The following is a 24132-nucleotide window of genomic DNA, read 5'->3' on the forward strand; positions in this document are numbered from 1 at the left end:
AGGGAATGAGGTACTTTATCAAATGCCTTTTAAGAATCTAGGAAGATGCAATCCGCCTGTGATCCGGGATCCAAATAGGTGTGTAAGTCATGTGTTAGCGAAATCAGTTGTGTTACGCAGGAAAATGATTTGCTAAACCCGTGCTGGCTAGGCGAAAAGAAACCATGGCTGTCTAGATGCTCTGTGAGATATTTAAACATGATATGTTCCAAGATCTTGCAAGATATGATAGTTAGTGATATCGGCGTATAATTACTAGCGAGAGATTTATCACCTCATTTATGGATTGGACCCACCTTTCCAATCTTCCAGTCGTTAGGCAGGGTACAGCTTTGCAAAGACTGCTCGAAGACTGTGGACAGGATGATTGAACTGTACATCTTGGTATTTTTGAAGAACTTTGAATTAATGCTGTCAACACCACATGATGAAGATATCTTCAAAGACTCGATTATTTTGACGATGCCAGGCACACTGATGGCAATCGGGTTCATAGGTGTAAAATTACAACAGGGGTATACATTGCTCAAGTCAGGAATACAACTAGAAAACACTTTGCTGAAAACCTCATTGAAATGGTCAGCACATTCATGGAGAGACCGGTTCGCCGTTGGGCAGCTGAAGTTCAAATTTATTATGGTTAGTCGCATTTTTAAAAACATTCCAAAATTTCTTCGGGTTAGATGTAAGCATTGATGGAAGAGTATTTCGAAAGAAGGAGGACTTCGAGGTGTCGTTAAACAATGTTTTGTATTCACTTTCCGCTTGGCGATAAACAGCCCAGCGGGAACACGAGTTAGACAATCGAGCTGCGCGGTAGAGACGCTTCTCTTTGTTCCGTAATCTACACAGCCCTCTACTGAACCACGGCGAACGGGGTGATGATTTGATACGACGAAGTGGAATGTGGTCATTGACAATGCGCTGGGTTTCATTTACAAACATGAACCAGTTGACATCAATCGAGCGATTCTCGAAACCATCCAGGAACTTATGCAGAAATGATAGCAAACCGTTGTTGATGGCGTCATAGTTTGCTCTCGCAAAACCCCGAATTGTCTTGTGTCATTTTCTTGTGGCCCGTGGTTCGGTACAGGTGTTGAGAATAAAGTGAATCATACGATGATCACTTAGGCCTGGTTAGGTCAGGTCACTTCCCAGTCAGAAAATTCTGTCCTACGGATGTCCGTCGGATATACTTTCACGGAGATACGGATATCCGCAGAATAATGAAATTCCTCCAGTGGAGATACTACGGAGATCCACTTGGCCGGGCTTCGATCTTCCTACGAACGTGCACTTTGCGGACATAACCAGGAGATACGGACAGAAACAGGAGCTCTCAGGGATGTAGCGCGTATCTCGAGCGCGTGTTACTTTTGTGAAGGCTTCGCCTTCTTCACGACTATGTTTCGCTCTTTGACATCGGCCGGCCATGGCAAGGAGTTGCCAGGGGTGTTACGCATTCTATCGACACCGGAGATTCTCGGCCAGTCCGACAGAGACCTTACCGCGTGTCTGCTTCCGAGCGGCGAGTCATTGAAAAGGAAGTCCAGGACATGTTAGCTAAAGGAGTCATACAGCCATCTTCCAGCCCTTGGGCGTCTCCAGTGGTACTTGTCACCAAAAAGGATGGTTCCATTCGCTTCTGCGTTGACTATCGTCGCCTTAACAAAATTACCCGCCGGGACGTCTACCCCATGCCTCGCATTGACGACGCACTGGATTCACTTCAAGGCACTACGTATTTCTCTTCCCTCGATCTCCGGTCAGGCTACTGGCAAATACCAATGGAACCATCCGATATCGAAAAGACCGCGTTTACCACTCCCGACGGCTTGTACGAGTTCCGCGTCATGCCCTTCGGCCTATCCAACGCCCCAGCTACCTTTGAGCGAATGATGGATACGGTGCTCCGAGGCTTGCGATGGAACATCTGTCTCTGCTACTTGGACGATGTAGTTGTATACTCCAAAGACTTTCCCACCCACCTCCAGCGTCTTCAAGCTGTATTCGACTGCTTCGTCGCCGCCGGTCTGCAACTCAACCACAAAAAATGCCATTTCGCCTACCGTCAAATCAAGGTATTAGGCCACGTTGTCTCCCACGAGGGCATTTCCCCCGATCCCGAGAAGATCAAAGCTGTTTCTGAATTTCCGGCACCCAAGACTCTCAAGGAGCTTCGCAGTTTCATTGGACTTTGCTCTTATTTCCGACGTTTTGTTCGTGGTTTCGCCGCCCTAGCAGCCCCGTTAACCACCTTACTCTCCAAGGACGCGCCCTTCTTGTGGTCAGAGGCCTGCACGGAAGCCTTCGAACGCCTCAAATCTACGTTGACCTCCGCACCTGTTCTCCGCCATTTTGATCCGTCCGCTCCCACCGAGATCCATACAGACGCCAGCGGCGTGGGTATCGGGGCCGTGCTTGCACAACGCCTGCCTGGAGCTCCGATGGAACACGCCGTGGCGTTCGCCAGCCGCACCCTTACGAAAGCTGAGCAGAACTATTCCACCACTGACAAAGAATGTCTTGCGATCGTCTGGGCCGTTTGCCACTTCCGCCCATATATTTATGGTAGACCCTTCGATGTCGTGACGGACCATCACGCGTTATGCTGGCTCCACTCATTGCGGGATCCATCTGGACGACTCGGCCGCTGGGTTCTCCGTCTTCAGGAGTATGATATCACCATCAAGTTCAAATCCGGGAGGAAACATTGTGATGCCGACGCCCTGTCCCGCTGTCCCCTCCCGAGGAATGCTACTGCAGATCCTCCGGAATCACCGACTGCGTGCGTGGCCTCTGTGTGCCCTTTCACGTCCTACGATGCCCGCTCTCTGCGTCATGAACAACTGAAGGACCCCAACCTTTCTTCCTTAATAACTCTTCTGGACGGTCAAGGCGCCTCATCTGACAAGAAACTTCTCAAGAGGGCTCGGAACTTTGTTTTGTCGGACGGCGTCTTGTACAAAAAGAACTATTGCCCGGACGGCCAGCGCTTGCTATTAGCGGTTCCTCGGACGCTCCGTGCGCGCATCCTTCGCGCTTTACACGACGATGCCACCGCGGGCCACCTTGGCTTTTACAAAACATACCAGCGCGTCCGTCAGCGGTATTTCTGGCCCCGCATGTATTCCACTGTACTGAGCTACGTGAACTCCTGCTTGGCTTGCCAACAGCAGAAGCCTGCGCCCTCTCCTAGCCCTGGCCTCCTTCATCCTCTTGAGCCGCCGCAACTACCTTTTGATCGCATCGGTCTCGACTTGTTTGGTCCTCTTCCCACATCGTCTACTGGAAAGCGTTGGGTAATCGTTGCAATCGACCACAGCACACGGTATGTCGAGACTGCAGCCCTCGCTTCTGGTACATCTCAGGAAATAGCTGCCTTTTTCATATCTCACATTCTACTTCGCCACGGCGCCCCTCGCGTCCTCATCAGCGACCGTGGTCGCTCCTTCCTCGCCACTTTACTGCGCGACATCTTCCGTGCCTGCGCGGTCGTCCACAAGCCTACCACCGCTTACCATCCTCAGACGAACGGTCTCACAGAACGTTTCAACCGCACTCTCGCCGACATGATCGCCTTTTATGTGTCGGCGCAACATGACAATTGGGATGCCATTCTCCCTTACATCACGTTCGCTTACAATACGGCGGTCCAGTCCACGACACGCTACAGCCCATTTTACCTCCTTTACGGCCGAAACCCCGTTTGTACCATCGACACCATGTTTCCGTATCCCCCTTGTAGCGCCAACAACCCGACACTTGAAGAGGCGACCTCATGCTCCGAGGAATGCCGTCAAATCGCCCGCTGCCGTACCTACGACTCCCAAGCTGCAGCGAAACAGCGCTACGATGAGACGCACCGTGTTGTGTCTCACAAAGTTGGCGATCTGGTCTGGCTTTGGGTACCTCGACGGAAGCCCGGATTCTCCCCCAAATTTTCATGCCGCTACACCGGCCCTTACAGAATCGTGCAGCGGGTTTCTGATGTCAATTACGCCGTTGAGCCTGTGCACTCCCCGCCCGACGCCCGACACCGCGGCTCCGACGTCATCCACGTCTCCCGGCTAAAACCGTGTGTCCTCCCGTCCCCAAACACCGGAGCGATCGCCAGGATGGCTCCCTCTTTGCCCCGGGGGAGATGTGAAGAAGACGAGCAACGGGCAGCCGCTTCGCTATCGTTGGGTTAGCACCCGCCGCTTTCGAATATTGAGCGTCGCTCAGTAAACGGTCTCTTGCCCTCCTATCCTGCCTCTACTGTCCTGCTTACACTTTGTTATTTTTCAGAAGTCAGTATACGCTTTGTAGTAAAATATAAAGCGTGTTTCCGCCATTTTTTTAACATCTGCCACCGTCGCCGCTCGTTTCACTTTCTGTTGCTCCGCTTTGCTTCCCTTGAGGGAAAATCAGCTCGGCGTTTCAAAATAAAAAATAAATAAAAATAAAAAAGAAAAGAAAGAAGAAACAGCAACAAGAGATTGGGCCACTCAGCCGAAATGCTTTGGAAATGAAGTTGCATTCACTTCCAAACAGGGAACAGACACTGTACATTGGTGTTCTCGCGAGCTTCTACACATGCGAGAGCCCTGTTCGCCTGTGAGTCGAAATGAAGGGTGAGCTGTCTAAGTTTAATTCGATTGCGTGCACAAACAACGGCAAAATGAGAAATTGTTTGGTGTATTAAGTCGGCGTAGAGGTAATGTCTCTGTTTCTTAGTCAAGTAGCTTGAGAAAGTGAGTTGGTTCATGGAAAGCCGAATTTCTGCAGTGTTACATCGTCCCGCGTTTCTCTCTCTCTTCAAATACATGATCCGTACAGCATCCCATCACGGAGCTGATTCGGATAATCCGTGAAACGGCCGCAACAGGACCTCCTGCGGAAATACGGCTACGGATATCCTTCCACAAATATCCGAGGAGAGTCCCACGGAGGTCAGTTTTCGGATATGGACATTGGGATCTATTTCGGACGTCCGTAGGAGATGGTGTGCTGTCTGGGTTAGGTCAGGTTGAGTTGTCAACACTAAATCAAGTATGGATGAAGTTGCAGGCGTGACTCTAGTTGGTACATTAACGAGCTGAACGAAGTTAAATTCGATACATAGGTTGAAGAAACCGTAACTGTCTGATGAGAATGGGCACAATGTAAGGTGGTGTGACTGACCATAAAATGTTCGCAAAGTTAAAGTCGCCCAAAAGGAAAGCTGGTATCCCAGGATAACGAACAGTAATAATGTTGATTACATCATGTAGACTACTGACAAATGCAGGGTTCGATGAAGGTGGCCGGTAACAGATACCAAGAATGACTCTGCGATAACCACACACCACTTTTGTCCAGACAATTTCAAGTTCACAGGCTACATCAACAACGCAGGATTCAAGTTCACTTGCTATGGCAATAAGCACACCCCCTCCAAACCTACATGCTCTGTCGGCACGGTACACATTGTATGTTCTAACGCCTGGAAACAGTTCCTTGTTCGGAACTTTTGCGGACAACCATGTTTCAGTCAGCAATACAATATCTGCGTCACAGGTATCGATGATATGGCTTAACTCGTCGCGTTTCTTTAGCAGATTGCGTATATTAGTAAAAAGAACAGATATTGCACGGTTACGTTGAAATCCACACCCCCTGGTTGTTGGCTACACAATTGACGTGTCGAGTGCGGGTATATTGTATATTGGTGACACTATGACTTTTGCTACTTGTCTGTATTCGGAGCAACCTTGCGAAGTGGAGTAGTTTCTACTGAGCGAGCATCCTCCAACAGGAAGAGACAGGGACACGAACACGCACAGCAATACAATCAGCTTTACTAGCAACTAAGTAAAAGATTACTAGAAGAAGGTGCGAACAGTTTTTCCAGAAGGGATCCCAGATTTTCCAGGTCTTGCGCCTGTGTTCTTAAATTTTTCTTCAAGTAAAAGATACGTTGTATTCTGTCACGTAGTTGCTATAGTGAAGTAGATAGTCTTGTTGTGCATGTTTGTGTCCCTGTCTCTTGCTGGTTGAAGATGACTTCCTGTATTCGTAGGACATGGAAATTATGTGAGTGTACATGTGTTCGCTCACATATTCCATTTTATGCAGGTTTCTTTCATATAAATTGCTGCTCTTTGCATCCTTTTGGTCCACAGCAATCTCGTGTTGTAAACTAACAAGCTGCAAGTAAATCTTTCTGATCAGTCCAGTTGTAACTCATGTCAGGCGCATAACATTGAGACCTGTCTCATTCCTGCTGTCCGTGTCTTGTTTCAACTCTGTAATGCGGTGTAGATGTACATTGAACTGCACAATAAAAGGAGAAGCAAAGCATGACTGAAATTTTGCTTTATCTTGAGAACTTTACAGTGCAACAGTAGAACATGTCTGTTTGAACTTAACATATTGGAGAATGGACAGGGACAAGGACAGCAAACACAGAGTGTTCAACTAGTAACAGATTTATTTGGACTAGGGGTGTTTGTGCAAATAAACCAGATGCTAGTTGAACGCTGTGTGTGTTTGTTGTACTTGTCCCTGTGGGTTCTCCACCATGTTCAACTTCACAGTGATGCATTCAGGTGCAGGGCCCTGGGTCCCCATTTGCTTGTGGGATGGGTTAATGTACCAAGATCTAGCAGCCTAGCCAGGAGGTCCAAGGCGCATGGGCATCAGATGTGCACAGGGGAGGGTCAACCTAACGCATCCCTGAAATGCAACAGGAGTACAAGTGAGAGGCAAATGAAACAGCAACTAACTCCCACAAAATATATCCGCAATAACAATTAGTTTGTGAAACAATTTCTCCTTGATGCTACTTTGGACATCTTTGTTCATAAATGCAAACTGGTAAAAAAATACAGCGAATTGGTTGGGAAATGTGAAGGAAAGTGCCTCTGGAGGACAGCTACCAATATTTTGACTGTTTCCCTTCTGTGCACTGTCCTCATCATTACCACAGTATTTAAACAAATATTATGGGAGAATTAGAATTACAAGCCCTGTGCAGAATATTACAACGCCTCAACAAAATACACATAAGACAGCATCAAAGTTTCGCCTCTCAGTGTGCTTAAGTCTTAATTACATGTGGGAAATAGAAACAGTTACGAGCATAAGACTTGTACTGTCCAAAGTTGTACCACATTAATGCACTCATGTCATTCACAGCAAGAAATAAGAAATCCTGCTTTGCGCCTTTAAATACTGCATGTGATTTCGTCAGGGTAGACACTTTCATAATGTCAAACATGCGAAGCGCCTTTGCAACATTCATGCCCTAAAAGAGAATGGCTGCAGCACAGGAGGGTGCTTCTCAGTGACCTATTTTTTACCCAGGGCTGGCTTGACCATGTTCTCTGGATGCCGCAACTGCAGGCAGTTGTTGCTTTCAGCCATGTGCCTCTTGTTGTTATTATGACGTGAGTATTGCTGTTGGTGCAAGATGGGCCCTCCAACTACGGTTCCATAGTCTTGTTCGACTTAAGAAGGAAACAAAATCTAGTTCGTCAGGTCTCAAAATATTACTGCACGGCAGATAGGATGGTTAGATGCAGAGAGGTTACGATTAATCGCTGCGCCAGATAACGTAATTGTATCTATTTCAGTGTTGCCAATTGCATCTTATTTTTCTGTGAGAAAACTCCAAATTTTACTATTGCACCTCCTTATATCCAACGGGACATATCTCAACTCAGCCATGAGATACAAGCATTCTTTTGGATTTAATCTAAAACGTAGATGAGCATCTGCATAGCTTATGGGCATACTGTGGAAAGTATGTCCTACATCACATGCACACGAGATTTCGCGAGCCTGTGACTGTAACTCTTTTTTGTACTCCTCACTAGACAAAGTGTATTCAGATATGAGATCTGCCAGCACAGGACTTAAACTTGGTTTTCAGAATCTGAGCTCCCTGTTGTTTCGGAAAGGGGGAAGCTCAGATCCTGAGGGCCAGCCGATCTGCACCAGGGGAGATTAATTTGTTTTTGCCATGCTATACATGCCACAGTGATGTGACATGTACAGCATGACAAAAGGAAATTAATCTGCCTTGGTGCAGCTCGACTGACCCTCAGGATCTGAGCTTCCCCTTTCCGAAATAACACAACATCAGCACAACATCAGCACTACGTAGACTGGTAGAAATCCAGCGAACCAGTATAAGGAAGTATAAAGGGAATTGCCTCAAGACGAGAGCCGCTGATATTTCTCCTAGGTACCGTCTGGATCATTGGCATGGTATTTAAAGGGTTACCTAACCCTTTAAATATCATGCCAATGATAAGGATGCTGCCAAGAAGAATAGTCTCTGTTCGAAATATCAGCGGCTCTCGTCCTGAGGCAATTCCCTTCAAATATCAGCAGTAGGATCGCCAAATAATTCTGCTTCTACAACGTGTGCTTCACCATATCACGTTGACGCAGCTGTTATATCAGGATCTCGAGGTGCTGGTGTGGAACAGCTGATATCGCCAAAGGATGCCAGCTGCACACTTTTAGCTGTGCTCGTCTCTGCGTACCCCAAGAACGACTGACACTATGTCGGAGGGTGCTAGAAGGTAGGGGGTTTGCCCTACATGGCTTCAGGAAGTGGGTCTGAGTACCTGCAAGGCAAGGTTGCAGACAGTTGTGGGTTTCTGAAAAGTGTAACTGTATCGTAATGTGGCATCAATTCATGATAAAATGACACTGTAATACTATTTGGATGAGTCACATTCTACAGCGGAGATGTTGCCTTATGCGGTCTACTGTTTTAGGCAGTGATAATCCAATATTGCTCTGAACAAGAAATATTAGTTCATGCTAATAAGGTAGTACTATTTATGCTCTGTGCCATAGATGGAACACAATTCAATTTGAAGCACTTTTTATTGTGGGAAAAAGACACCTCTAATCTGATCAACTGATTTTATTCGATAAATAAGATCAAATGCCCCTAGCTGAAATTAATCAACTTATTCTGCACCGATTTGAACTAGTGGGTGTGTTCCAAGTGCGCACATACAGCATTTTACGTTTTCACGCAAATCTTAACTGCAAAAGCGTCATGCAGTACTACTGAGTGCGCAGGTTGGAACAGCTATACATCTTTCTCGCATGGTTTGTGGCTGAGCCCCTGCTCATGGTATTGTTTTACGACGGGCCGTACATCCTAGCTGGCACACACGAATTCCGTGAAAGCGCCGTCGTAGCACCATATCTTCGAATCATTATAGCCCATTGAGGCTGCGAACGAAATGTCACTTACCTGGGGCAATGGCATGCTGAGTAGTTGCCTTTCTTCAGTGGATATCGGCACGGTATCAACTCAAACGCTTTCTTTTTTACTGGAATCCCTACGCGCATTCGTTTAATGTCAGTGGACTGTAGACGTCGTCCGAAAAATGCGAAGAACAGACGCGTAGTTTTCTCGTAGGTCAGGGTTTGCACAGGAAATTGCATCTTCCCACTTTCGCTTCGTCTCGCGGTCCCTTGGCTCCTGAAACACCTCTGGGTTAGCTGTGGGCGTCTTCATATAACCAGGACCGTAACAACGTGCACCGCCTGACATGATCACTTCGGAGCTTCCAGACGTGAAAGAAACGTCAGCGAATTTCCCATTATTCACAAGTGTCGAAAGCAGACCAGACGAACTTGGAGACAATAACAACACGGTCGACTGCTCCCAGCCAGCGCAGCCCTCTGGTTCGCATAGATAATTACGTCACGTTGATGTCGGTCCCGCTGCAGCCTCCGCGGCTGCGGAGGCGGCTCTGATCTTTAAAATTCGTTTATTTAATATCTAAGCAGTTCCCAGTCATGAAAATTGGTCAAATAGACCAATGAACGATACCAAACATTATGGTATCAATTTGATAGACCCATTTCGGGATGCGACTGTCACTTTAAGTAGTGTTGTCCAATATTTCTCCATCAAGTACACAAGTACCTAACTGGAAGTCAAGAGAGAAAAGTGGAAACTATCTAAGTTTGTGTCCAGCGGCATTTTTGAACGAGAGGGCGGAATGCTCTCCTGTTTTTTTTTTTTTTTTCACAGTATACCGAGAGATGCAAATAATCGGGAAATGAAAATATTTTCCACTAGCACAGTTGATTGCCTGAGCAACTGCATGTTAACGGAAATTGTGCAGTCTGTTACAATTAATACCCATGGGCAAGCACTACCTAGCTAGGCTTCGGAACTGGCATTTACAAAATAATGCTTACAAACAACAACAACTTTATTTTCGGCCTAGGAGAGTGGGGAGTTTCATCGCAACAGGCGATACTCTACCCCAGTGCTTGGTGGAATGGGGGGAATAAAATAACGAGCCCCTTTACAATAACGATCGAAGTCCGATGGTGTCCAGAAATGTCAGAAGAGCTTTGAGCGCAGAGCGTTGCTGGGCTGGATTGGGCCAGGGACCAAGCAATTTCGGTAGGGAGAAAGGGCGAGAGTCCAGCTGACGAAGAGACTCGGAGAGTGTGATTCGGGAAGGTTCGTAGTGAGGGCAATGAAGAAGAATGTGCTCCAGATCCTCAAGAGCACCACAGTGGCAACAGGTGGGAGAATCAATTTGTCTCAAGCGGTAACGCCACTGAGCTGTAAAGGCCACATCGAGGCGCATGCGGTGGATTAATGCAGCATCCTGACGAGATGTGTTTCGTGGCATGCGGAAAGCGAGCATGGGATCAACTCTGTTCAACATAGAGGGGGGAAGAATGTCGGTTGTCAGTTGGCGGGAAGCCAGGGGTGTCACTAGACGTCGCAGAATTGAACGGCGGTCTCCTCTGAGCAGAACAATACGGGTCCGGTTCCGAGACGAGAGTGCTGCTTCTGCGGCGCTGTCGGCCTGCTCGTTCCCCACGACACCACAATGGGCTGGAACCCACTGGAGAACGAGCCTGTGGCCTGCGGCGTAGATAGTGTGGTAAGCCATTAACACGTCGGTGACTAGGGGTGCGGATGGGCCTCGTATGCCGGAAGTTTCAATTGCTTGAAGTGCAGATTTGGAGTCTGTAAAGACTGCCCATTCCCGGGGTGGAAAATCAGCGATGTGTTGTAGAAAGAAAAGGATGGCATAGAGTTCCGCAGCTGTGGAGGAGGTTGGATGTGAAAGGCGTCTTCCGTGCACGACGCCTTCGGATGGAATGACGAAAGCTGAGGCGGACTTGTTGTTTCGGGATGCGCCATCAGTATATGCTGCCGTAAACGTAGAAAACTTCTCGTCTACCAGAGCATGAAAATGGGCTCGGAGGACTTGAGGGGGGACCTGATCTCTTCGTTGCAGAAGGTTTGGGAGGCGTACAAACGTGGGCGGTACCGGGAGAGACCAGGGGGCTTCCGGCGGTATAGTGTCCTTAGTTATGAAGCCAGTGAGAGTCTGGCGTGTCCTCTGCGCTACTCGATAGAAGTCGCTTCCAGGGCGGTATCGAATTTTCCTGAGTAGCGGGTGGCGGGGAATGTGAGCACGCAAACGGAGGTAGTGCCGAGCCGTTTCCCGTTCACGGAGAACTTCAAGCGGGAGCTCACCAGCTTCAGCCAGTACTTGTCGTGTTTCAGCCATTCGTGGAACTCCGAGGCATCGACGAAGGCTTCGAGCAAACAGGGACCGAAGCGTATTTAATGAAGTTGTTGATATCCTGTGCAGAATAGGAAGGCTGTAAAGCACAGTTGCCCTCACCAATGCCGCGTGAACCGCGAGCAGGGAACGCTGATCACAGCCCCATCCTGGACCAGAAAGATGTTGGATTGCGGGGAGCCATCGCTGCACTTTAGTTTCAAGGTGTTTAATGTGCCGAGCCCAGCGCAAGTCCGAGTCGATTACCACGCCAAGGAAGCGGTGAGAGCGTACTGGTTCTAGCTTCTTTGAGCCAAGCCAAAGTGGGAAATTGGCCATAGCTTTACGCGTGAAAGGGAGCTCGACACACTTTTCGGGTGAAAGGTCCATCCCGAGGTGCGTCAGGTACGTATGGATATTGTTTAAAGCGAGCTGCAGGCGGCGCTGGAGAGCCGGGCGTGATTTTCCTACTGTCCATATACTGATTTTCCTACTGTTCCTAATGCTTACAGTAGCCGTTGTAAGCAACATATTCACAAGCACAACTTCGGAACACACACTCTTCCTTAGTCCAGTTGTTTGCAGGTACTCTGTACTTTCCTTTAAGTACAATTTTGGGTACATTGCCCATCACTGCAGATAACACATACAATCACTAAAAGATTTGGCAAGGTGGAATTGTCACTCGCCAACCCACTAGCGTCGGTATTTTCCGGTGCAGTCAAAATATTGCCCAACAATTATTTCGGAGCCATGATGGCAAATGTGTATAGAAGCACAATACTGCAGCCGCGGTTACATGGACTTGACAAAAACGGGTCGAGTTGACTTATCGCATCTCCTCACATCAGTCCTTCCTAAGAGTGGTTGACACGGCTTCATGGGAGAGGATTTGCTCCGACAAACCAACTCGACCCGGTCCGATCGAGTTCACGTAAACGCGGCTAATATAGGCTCTAACCGCATCGACCAGTCAAATTCGCCGTTAGACATCCCTTCAACCGTATAATGGAGCCGTGATGTATTTGTGAGATACCAGGGCGCTGTCTATCTTCCTCGACAGCACTCTGCTCGATGACTCAGTTGTCTCGACGTAAACATCCAATTATTATTATTATCTGCTCGATCTGATCTGCGCCTGTTTGGAGACGGTGGTGATAAAACAGGCGTGTCTGGAACATGCTGCGCACACGAACACATCAATTGGCAACACCTGCGGAAAATATCTCCATTTGTGTCTTGGACGGCGTTAGAGCAGATTGCCTTTCACATTTTCTCAGTAACGACGATCGGACAGTCTCGAGATGAAGTCTTTTGCATTCGTTACCTTTCTGGTGATCTTGCAAGTCATTCTCTCTCAAGAGCCATGGGAGAAGTTCACTACATCTGCCAGGTTCATCGACTACATGAACAAGCATTTCGGCGGCGACAGTCTCGGTATCTTAATGACTCCCAAATGTGCAGCTCAGCACAGCTGGGTCTTCTCCCGTCTCACGCAGTTCCTTCGTCACCAGATAGTCATCACTGTCCAGGAACACTTCAAGAGTGACGAGTTCCGGTGGAATGTTTCGCGAGCACTAAAAGTGATTTGTAGCTTAGACGATTTCAGAAGGCTACAAGTACGTTATCTAACGATATTACCACGCACGCCGTCAATAACTCTGTACGCGGACAACGTCGTATCGAGTGCATATTTTCACACTCCCACCATCATAAGTACATTTTCGCACATATTTCTAATCAATAGTACAGCGTTCCTAGCACCGGATTTTAGTCCGTATCCCTTTTGGAAGCTTCCTTTGTCACGGCTACCGAAGGCTGAATTTGCCAGAAAATTTACCGAGCCTGCCTCATTAGAACTCAACGGAGGGACACTTAGAGTAGACTGCGCCCATGGTCCTGTATGTGGATACACAAACTCTATTACTCTCTTTGAACACCTCCGTCACAAGAACTGCAGCGTCGATCCACACGCAACCCTCTCAGAGACACGACTGAATCCAACCAACGACAACGAGACATTTATACCGGATATGTCGCAGTTTTATAATTTTCTGTTAAATGCAACGGACGTGTTACTGGACCCGTACAACTACGATTACCGGACATTTAGCACCACTACCGCGTACTTTGGACCCTGTTATTTCGTACTCTTCGGAAAGGCTCGGACGCCACAGGCAAAAGAAGTGGTCATTCTCTTGCCATTTAGCTACAGAGTCTGGATGTGCGTATATTGTGCTGTGCTGTTTTGTTCTGCCATGACATTCCTCGTCTTCAAAATAGCTACTGGAAGATCACCCACCTTTTACAGATTGTCGTGCTTCTACACAACGTCACTTTTTTCGACTGCCAGTCCGGGGCTGCTGGCATCTGATCATCAGACATTGACGTCTATTCGAATTATCCTTGTGTCGTGGCTGTTCTTTGTGCTGACGCTGTCCACTGTCTACAAGGGATCTCTGACGTCTCTACTGCGAAGTGTCCCACTAGAAGATGGAATTTATGACACGGCGTCGCTGTTTCGACACAGCGGTAACAAGAGTGTGTGTATATGTATTTACCGCACACCCCACGACATCTGGAAAAAGATGATTTTGAAGGGCGTAGGCGTTGGCTATGTACCAGGATGTTTCTGTCATTTTGCCCCTCTTGCAAGACATTTAGTTTATCTGACAAAAGTTGAGGACTTGAGCGGGTGGATGAAGGTTGCCCCAAAAGACACTCTCCGCTTTGAAGAGGTCATTGACGGTGAGACGCCTTCTGGACCTGTCGTACAACGCAGGTCACCTTACAAGGCAGCCCTCAAGAAATTGATAACACAAGGATTCGAGGCCGGACTGTACGAGAGGGCAAGGTCCCTGGACGACTTCAAGAGTTCTTATAAAAGAAACAGCGAAACAACTAATCAAGGTGATCAGGGGGTCACTCCCTTCACGGTGGGCGATTTGAGGCCCGCTTTCGTCGTACTCATTGGTGGATTACTCGTCAGTTTCCTAGCATACCTCGGTGAGAGACTGGTAGCTTGGCTTGCAGAGCACCAGAGCCTATGGAGAAAGAAGTCCCAGGAAATGAAGAGCGTGTTGGATGAATAACCCCTGTCCGTCCGCGTCGTTCTTGCGTTGTTCGTCATGGAGAAAAAAATGCTGGATTCGAAAAAATGGTTCCTTGAGCCCGTGAGCGTAGAAGTTAACCGTGCTGAGGTAAAATGTGTTAGTGTTAGAGTGTTAGTGTATGCCTCGTCGACTTGAAAGGATTCCTTGAACTGGCTATATAAGCCACTGTATACGCTATATCCTATATACGCTATACATATACGCTACTCATATATACGCTACGGCATCACCTGGTATATCAGCCACGGAGTGTTCCTCTGTGTCGCCCAGAAACACTCTTAAAAATGAACTTCACCGCATAGCACGCTCCTAGCTAACCATCATCTCGAATGACATCGTTATCTGCCCTGATTTGTTGAAAACGGGAGGCGTACGCCTTTTTTGTGACACTTATGCTGTTCATAATTGTCACAAAAAGGCGTACGCGCCCCGTTTTCCACAAATCAAGGCAGGTTATGATATCATTCGAGATGTTGGTTGGCTAGGAGCGTGCTATGCGGTGAAGTTCATTTTTAAGAGTGAACAGTGATCGTTAAAGTCCACCTAATGATCGGCTTTTGAGTGTATTCTCGGAAACAACAACAAGTGGGGAGTTTCATCGGCCAGCGACGATACTCTACCCCATTGCTGGCTGTATTGTCCTACGGTGGCTAGAAGCTCTAAAAGTGATTTCAGGGCACAGCGCTGGTGAACCGGATTTGGCCACGGTTCAAGTCATTTTGGCAAACTGGAGCGCGAGAGCCCGTAGCTGATTTAGAAACACTGAAGGCGTGGATCCGTACGGTTGCTAGTGCGGACAATGGAGAAGATGTGCACGAGATGTGTTATAGTAATAGCATAGTAATACTGTTTGAAGCTGTCTTTGTTACTGTCCCCTTGACTATAAACGGTCATTTTCGCCACTATCGATCAGTAGGTGCAATAATATCTTTTGGAAGCCTTTCTGAATATGTAGGCCCATACTAAGCCATGTGGATCCACTTAACGCAAAAGTCATCCAGAGCAACCCAAGAGTACATGCGTGTACACGCTGGCGGGTTCAGGTGTCTGTCCCGAACAGCGCTGGCAATTGTTGCTGCGTGTAACTGTTTTGCGTAACCTGTTGAGTGTCTTCGGTGTTGTTTGTAGTTACTCTATTTGGCTGATGGATTTTGCAGCACCCTGTAGGCCTATAGTCAAATAAAAAATCAAAAACTACGTGTCAGCGTCTATTTACCATTACTTGAGTTCCGAGCTACCGCTTGGAAACACAGTAAAGCAGCATAAAGCTGTAATATAATAAAATTTATCTGCTGGATATCATGACCCTCATTACTCTAACGTCCCCATTTTCGTCCTAGCTGCGGTTATAGTTTTTTTTAGAAAATTAAAATTGAAGACGTAGGGCAACGCTGTGTCGCAGTCACCACCAACTGTCAACGTTGTCGTCAACTACGGCGCAAAAACTACATTGGATGCGCGCAACACTGAGTCTAAAAGAAGCGAAGTCGGCTACGCAGTCATCACGAGCAGCGCAAGATAGTCGGACAGATATGACACCGTTGCTTGACAGCTTAGTGATTATTTCCCACCAGATGTCGTCCCGAGACATTTTACCGCGATTTTACTCGCAAATTAAATCTATTTATCGTTCACTGCCACATATAGCTCGAATAGCTCGGTGTACAAGCAAGATGTTAAAGGAGCTCAGAAAGCACTTCGATCACTACCACTTTTTTAAACCAGGCGGTTATCCTGCCTATTAAAATGCACCACGCGCAATAATTCAATCAACAGACGCACAAATATCGCAAAATTCGATTTTAAAAATCGCGACCGTGCGCAACGGTGGCAATGACCGGAACGAGCAGACTAGCCGGTTACGTCATTTTGACGTAAGAAAGGTGCAGCCGCTGGTTGGGTTAGAGAAACGTCGTCTGCTATTTTTTCTCTGAACCACGCCGTAAGAAGCAGCGTCTGCAGAAGTGTTTCTTTTCGCTTTTTCTTTGATTTATCAGGTACAGTAAACGAACAAGGGTGCTGTTGTTCTGTTGTGTAGCGACAATTAGTACAAAACTGCGCAACACTTCAGCGTACGCTTCAAGAGGAACGCCGCATCGCCATAATCACTAGCTCGCCCGCCTCGATTAGCAACGTTGGTGTAGTTACTCAGTCATTCATCTGGTGGTATATTCGTAGAGGCACGTTGTCTGGCACGATCCACAGCAATCCTGCAACTTACGAATTGTTATCTGTTCACGGCAATCAGTCGCGATGCCGCAGGCGTGCGGTGTTCGCGGGTGCGTAAACAGTGTATGTAATCGCTCGAAATATCGTCGGCACACGGTACCGCGGAAAGAACCTGCACGAAGTATATGGCTACGACTGATACAACGTGATGACGTCCCATCGAACGCTGCAATCGTCGTCTGTTTTCTACACTTTCGACCGGACGACTACGAACTCAACGTGTCACTTGTTGAAGGCTCCGGAGTTGGAAAATTCAAACATAGACTGAGACCCGAAGTGACGCCGTCGTTGAACCTACCTAATGCTGCCGCCGCGCAAGAGAACGTGGTACGTATGTCGCCTGTGACGTGCCTGCAACGGTACATACTAGAAATATATGTATCGTGCACCTGCTTAGCACATTTTATAAATTTCAATCACTTTCCTCAAATACAGGCAGAACAATGTGTACCAGAAGGTGACAGCCTAAACGGTGACAGTGCATGTGCCAGCTTAGTCAGTCACGTAAGGATTCTCACTTTTTTGCCGTGCAATGTAACAATAACCACTATATTTTTATGATGATGACTGGGGAGTTTTAGCACCAGGGTGCAATACAGAGGCAATGTAAACATATATATGTTCTGTATGTAAATGCTGCTGTCTTGTAATGTTGCCCCACAGGCTTCTTCCTTTGGAAATGAAGAGAGCGGTTATTCATCTCACACCCAACCTGCTTCCCCTGTGCTTACATCTCAGTCTCCCAGTGTAAGTATCTCAGCAAACATAGGTCCAACTTAATTGATTATGAGTAGTACATCATTCAACCACTACACAGCATACATGCAGCTATGTGATTTGTAAAATATGTGTCAAATATAAAATGAGTATCACAGAGAGACACATATATTATCATTATCATACTTGTATGTCATTGTGTCTATACCTTTCTTTCATGAAGCCCGACATGACACCTACAACCGTCCTACAGTGCATGAACTGTGGGTGCAGGCAGCCCAACAGCGTACCTTTGACTGAAGAAAAAGGGACCCAGTACAGTTTGCCAAGAGAGTCGAAGTGGACCCAAACAACAGTTGTCCAAACTAGGAGAGTCGGTATGTAAAAACATGGGACTATGATGGCAACATGTAGCTGATACATTTCTCATCTGATAGGCACACAAGCAAATCATAATGCCAAATCTCTGCAAACATCGTCAACTCAAACAAGTGAAGACTTCTGTGAACCTGGGCCACAGCACTCAGGCATTCAATGGGAACCAAAACGGTGCTCTACACCAGTTATGAATGATGCGACAGAGACCACTATCGGTGACACTGACAATCCAGCAGACACCACCTATGTACCACAACACGACAGCCTTCTTGGGTAAGTGCTTGACTTCTTCAAAGTGCCACATTTTTCTATGTTACATTCAAAGTTCTTGCAGTGATAGCCCTCAAGCCAGCAGTGTCAGTCCCCAGGAGGAGAGAAAATATATAATATTCGAAAGCAAGCTGAAAGAACTGTTTCGTTCCTGCACCACATGCTTGAACCCATGTACTACAAGCTTCAGCTGTGTTGGTTCCCTCCTCCGAGTTGAGTCCTGCTGCGTAGATGGTCATACGTTTGTTTGGGAGAGCCAGCCATACATACCAAATAAGCCTGCTGGAAACGTCCTGCTGTCTGCAGCAATTCTGTTTAGCGGAGCAAGTCCCACTCCAACACTGCGGATGCTCAAACTGATAAATGTCAAGGTATAATTTGCATTCGGTCCCCAGAAATTATTCGCATGTAAAATGAGCAGAAGAGCTTACAATGTGTCCGCATTGCTTTTAGATCTTCTGTGATCACACGTTTTTCAACTACCAGCGAGGATACCTTCTACCAGCAATAACTGAGGTACGTTTTCTGGTAATGACATAACTTGGGAAAAAAATGTAGCCAGTTATGTATCTTGCTACCACAACTAGTAACTCGACTGCAAGTTAACCATTCTGATTTTTATATTTTTTTTCATATTTATTACTAGTTATTACTGAACTTTGCTTTTGTTGAAGGTATGGACACAGCACCAAGCGGCACTCCTGGTTGAGTTGCAGGGCAAGGAAACCGACTTGGCTACTGATGGAAGATGCGATTCTCCGGGCCACAACGCAAAGTACCTATCGTACAGTTTCTATGATGGGAAGCTGAACAAGGTTGTCCATACAGTACAGGTTCAGGTATATAGTACCGTCGTATACTTCATACATTTTGTGTGAAATATTAACAATAACCAGATGTCCACAATAAAACTTATTCACTTTATCTATCAACAGTCAAATGAAGTGGCATCAAGCTACCACATGGAGCTGGAAGCACTGCAGCGTGGCCTTGAAGAACTGCATGATTTCAACGTCGGTGTACGGTCTTTGACAACAGATCGGCATCCCAGTGTACGGAAATACATGCGTACATCACACCCAGAGGTTAACCACCAGTTTGATGTCTGGCACGTTTCCAAAGGTATGTACTGTAGCAGACAGGTACACTGAAATTAGTTACAAATATCAACCTGCTATGAGATCCTTACTTTTCCTTTTCACATTCTTCTGTATAGGCATTCGAAAGAAGCTGATGAGTGCCAGCAAAGGAAAAGGTTGCGAAGCACTTGAGCTATGGTCAAAGCCTGTTGTGAATCATCTGTACTACTGTGTCACCCACAGCGAAGGAGATGCAGAGCGTGTGTTATCGATGTGGAAGAGCCTTAACAATCATGTGTGCAACATTCATGATGGCCATGAAGGCCCATATCCACGCTGTCTGCACCCTGTCCTGGACGAGAACGACCGACCATGGCTCATTCCTGGTAAATGAACTTGCAACAGAGCTATTCAACATGCAATAGTTTTTCTCATTTGTATTAAATGTAATTATATATTATATTCCTCTGAAGGGTCACAGCCTCAGAAGAAGCTAGCAGAGGTAACCCTGGCAAAATATCTGTTGAAGGATATTCCAAAGCTTTCTCCTGATGTTCAGACATCAAACTTGGAAGCATTCCACAGCCTTCTCATCCGGTTTGATTCCAAGTCTGTTGGGTATGGCCCCAAAACTATGAAATGCAGGTTTGTAGGTCTCATCAGTAAGCTGCATTCTGCTAGAAATTATTTGTGTGCATGCCAATGTATCACAAATTTATGAAGTACACTTACATATAAGGCACCAGGATAATTACTTTCTCCATTGAACATGTAGGACGCAGCTAGCCATCCTGCATTTCAATGAAAACTCCAACAGGGCCCATGCTTTCACAGAAGATGGAGAACTGCGCTACCTAATGAAGCGATCGAAGGTGTACTCTGGAGAGTATGTTGCGCTGCCCATCAAGGAGGAGCCTACCTTCAGTAAGTGAACCACGAACAAGACACAAGTACTGAGCCGGTGCCATGTCAGCCTATCCATATTAAATTCAAAAACATGAGCACATTTTGTTGCTGTTTTCAGATTATGCTCGCAAGCTTCTGGACAAGGTGGTAGAGCTCTGCCATAAATGGCCTACATTTGATGACGCATGGGCTGCAAACCCTCCCGATGAACTGCCTAGTCTAACGAAGAACGAGCCCCCTGTAGACAAGAGGGCACTTGTTGAGGCCAGGCAACACCGTCTAGAGATGTGTCGCTGCTGCATGTGCAAGGAAGATTCGCAAAGTACGTGAACCATCCAGATGCTGTATTGTCAAAAGTGCATAGCACATAACATACTATCCATGAAGACTTCTTCACACACACACAGACACAGAAGACGACACACGTAGGTTCTTTTGTTTCTTCTGTGTCCGTGTCTCTCGGTCTTCTTCATGAATCTATACCAGCTAGCCTGCACCCTTTTCCTTGTTTCTTTTATAACATACTACAGTGCTAAATGTCAACTATCGACATGTCGACAACGACAAGACTTGGCACTGGAGAAAACTAACAAACAGCAATTTTGTTTCACTGCTCCTTTGTATAAAATGAGTTGACAATGTAACATAGATCCACAAAAGTATGTATTTAAAATAGTTACGGTACATCAATTTTATCTCTACAGTGTAGGTCTAAATCCAGTGTAGTACGTTGAAGGGAACTTTTCCCGAATTGCCCACACAACACATGATGGCAGCACATGACGGTTCCCTTCGCCAAGGTGCCCCCAGAGCCAGGATGCACACTGCCGGTAGGCAACATAGCGGTACCTCCTGTAACAAACGGAACAACATCATTATGACGAGAACTGTATTTTTCTCCTACAAGGTCTGCTGCTTCATGGCCGTGGGCCAGCATGTCATTTATTGAACTTGACACTGGAGATGACACATTTTGTTTGACAACTTCAATTTGAGCTTTCAGAAAGCAGCTTGCAGGTGAGTGACTACGAAAGAGTGAAACTGAACCGCAAGACCGATAGAATCATCTGTGTGGAAGGCTAGCTTATCATACTACGCACTGGGGACAAGGCATTTACTTCATGGCAGTTTCCATCTGTAGCTTTCAGAGAAACAGTGACTACCTATATTACTCTGACACTCATGCAATCACCTCTGGAAGAGAGCATTACGGATGGTCTGGAGGAATGCATGTGGAGACATCTGAAGACTCTAAACAAATTTTATGAAATGGTAATGCAGCTGCGTTTGTGTTTCACTGGTACGTTGGAGTCTTACAATTTCCCTTTGACTTTTGTTGCGCATGAGAGCATCGTCATGGATGGCCTGGAAGAACGCATGTGGAGACCTCTAAAGACTCTAAACAAATTTTATGAAATGGTAATGCAGCTGCGTTTGTGTTTCACTGGTACGTTGGAGTCTTACAATTTCCCTTTGACTTTTGTTGTGCATCAGAGCATCGTCATGGATGGTCTGGAGGAACGCATGTGGAGACATCTGAAGACTCTAAACAAATTTTATGAAATGGTAATGCAGCTGCGTTTGTGTTTCACTGGTACGTTGGAGTCTTACAATTTCCCTTTGACTTTTGTTGCGCATGAGAGCATCGTCATGGATGGCCTGGAAGAACGCATGTGGAGACATCTGAAGACTCTAAACAAATTTTATGAAATGGTAATGCAGCTGCGTTTGTGTTTCACTGGTACGTTGGAGTCTTACAATTTCCCTTTGACTTTTGTTGCGCATGAGAGCATCGTCATGGATGGCCTGGAAGAATGCATGTGGAGACACCTGAAGACTCTAAACAAATTTTATGAAATGGTAATGCAGCTGCGTTTGTGTTTCACTGGTACGTTGGAGTCTTACAATTTCCCTTTGACTTTTGTTGCGCATGAGAGCATCGTCATGGATGGCCTGGAAGAACGCATGTGGAGACATCTGAAGACTCTAAAAAATTTTATGAAATGGTAATGCAGCTGCGTTTGTGTTTCACTGGTACGTTGGAGTCTTACAATTTCCACTTTCAAATGTATTGTTGAAAGCCCTACAGTATTTATTCCCCCATGAGTTTCAGACATGGTTTCCATACACCCACCATATGTTGTCTCCCTTCATACTAGTTCAAAAGACTATCTGGTATATGCATCTGGATAACTAACGACACTGGTGTCTGCTGATCTGAACATTGGCCTGCAGTTTTATATGATCTGGAAGATGTGGGTAATATAAGAAATAACTATGTACTTATATATTTCAGATTACTGAGAACACTTTTTCACGGATACTTGGTACAGAGGTACATGCTACTGTTCCTTTGTGTTGGGCAATGATCTTCTAAGGAACTGCGACAGACAAATCGAGGGAGAAGCTTTTCACAGTAACAACAACTTGGAGAGTGTGTGTGACGGGAATATATTTCTGTATCCCTGGGCCTGATTGTGATGATACACATCAAAGGTCTGTTGCTACAAACAACAGGCTGCTCCTGAGGCATTTCTGTGCATAAAAGACAGAATTTTCTCTGAAGTGTAAACATGCTCTTGCTATCCAAGACCTCGTGTACCAGTGAACACGCCTACTTGTGAATGCTGAATTTTGCTTTGAGGGCATGTTTCTCGCTCAACAGGCATATCAGAACATCATATGAACTGCCAGTCCTTGATAAACTACAACCTGTTCTAAAGAATTCATAAAAGCAAGGCATGAATGCAAAAAACTTGTTCTTGTCTCTTGGTAGTGAGTAATGTGCATAGTTGTTTGTTATTGTGTCTAAACAGAGTGACTTGTAGCAATATCTGACTTCTCCATTACAAAGTGCACATGAACGTATCTATGAATGATAATAAAATAATTCGAGGCTTTATATCGTGAAACAACTGTGATCCTATCTGTGAATGACTTATTGCTTGCAGAATAATAATTACCACTGTGAGTACAACTAATAAAAAGTTCATTAGGACGTTTCTGGCGTGATTCTGGGTAACAGTGGCCCCGCACGCATACTCAGTTTTTCTTTTTTCTTTTTTTTGTGTGTGTTCTATCATATGTTCCCAATTATATCTTTATGATGAACCATCAAAAATGACACTAACTTTGCAGTGAAACTGAACGCTGTCATTGTACCGATTCGCGCATTTCACAATGCTGCACCATTTACTCAATATTAGTCAAGGTTGTGAACTTACTCGTGAAGCGGCGTGTTCATGAACACACCCTGATTTTCAAGTGATTGGAGGGCTAGCCGTATAACGACGTCGGTCAAGCACGACGCTTGGAACTCCGACGCCGTCGTGACACAGCCCTCCGGCTTCTTTTCGACAGCTGCTGGCACGTTGCGGCAGCAGACGTCCTCGCGCCGTGTTTGCATTGATCGGCACACTCCACATGTGCACCTGTTGCAGAGATCAACACAGTTAAGCAATGTCATAAAGTACCGCAACTATGGTCAACTTACCAATCATCCGAGCTGTCCCGTCGCTTTCTCTTGGCTGCCACATGGTTACCGACGACGCCAGCTAAGTTTGCGCCTGGCGTCATGTAAGGCGTATCGCCATACGGCGTACAGTTCATTATTTTGCACCTCTGCAGAGTTCGAATTTCCCATTCAGATAGTGGCATCAAATGCCGATATTCCGCAGGCACTTCGAAATCCTCCATCGTTCACGACAGGGAGAAAGCAAGGAAAACGAAAAGAAAGAAAACCGGGTAGAACTGACCCAGATAGAAGAGCGGTCGCCGCTTTCGACTTTTATTACGTCACGAATGACGTTTTTTCCTTCTCATCCTCGTTTGACCCGGAGGAGCGAGTCGAGTGGGAACGCGCGCGGCGATGTTCAAGTGTCTTTTTTTCTACGAAAAACA

At 46.4% G+C, this 24132-nt stretch overlaps 5 long non-coding RNA genes across 5 annotated transcripts; all 5 read left to right on the top strand.

Moving 5' to 3' along the window:
* The first annotated feature begins 18530 nt into the window (after nucleotides 1–18530).
* On the top strand, nucleotides 18531–18977 carry LOC135374671 (uncharacterized). Its single transcript, XR_010417063.1, has 3 exons — nucleotides 18531–18618; nucleotides 18701–18763; nucleotides 18922–18977. It is a non-coding gene; the product is annotated as an uncharacterized LOC135374671 (long non-coding RNA).
* Nucleotides 18978–19007: 30 nt separating this feature from the next.
* Nucleotides 19008–19534, top strand: LOC135374679 (uncharacterized). The gene is made up of 3 exons (XR_010417067.1): nucleotides 19008–19086; nucleotides 19183–19369; nucleotides 19464–19534. It is a non-coding gene; the product is annotated as an uncharacterized LOC135374679 (long non-coding RNA).
* A 404-nt stretch (nucleotides 19535–19938) lies between these two features.
* On the top strand, nucleotides 19939–20470 carry LOC135374672 (uncharacterized). The gene is made up of 3 exons (XR_010417064.1): nucleotides 19939–19971; nucleotides 20102–20250; nucleotides 20351–20470. It is a non-coding gene; the product is annotated as an uncharacterized LOC135374672 (long non-coding RNA).
* A 71-nt stretch (nucleotides 20471–20541) lies between these two features.
* Nucleotides 20542–21603, top strand: LOC135374670 (uncharacterized). The gene is made up of 4 exons (XR_010417062.1): nucleotides 20542–20554; nucleotides 20937–21062; nucleotides 21140–21249; nucleotides 21374–21603. It is a non-coding gene; the product is annotated as an uncharacterized LOC135374670 (long non-coding RNA).
* A 51-nt stretch (nucleotides 21604–21654) lies between these two features.
* LOC135374678 (uncharacterized) lies at nucleotides 21655–23230 on the top strand. The gene is made up of 2 exons (XR_010417066.1): nucleotides 21655–22266; nucleotides 22529–23230. It is a non-coding gene; the product is annotated as an uncharacterized LOC135374678 (long non-coding RNA).
* Nucleotides 23231–24132: the final 902 nt, after the last annotated feature.

Source organism: Ornithodoros turicata, unplaced genomic scaffold (assembly GCF_037126465.1).
Source record: "Ornithodoros turicata isolate Travis unplaced genomic scaffold, ASM3712646v1 Chromosome97, whole genome shotgun sequence".
Lineage (NCBI taxonomy): Eukaryota > Metazoa > Arthropoda > Arachnida > Ixodida > Argasidae > Ornithodoros > Ornithodoros turicata.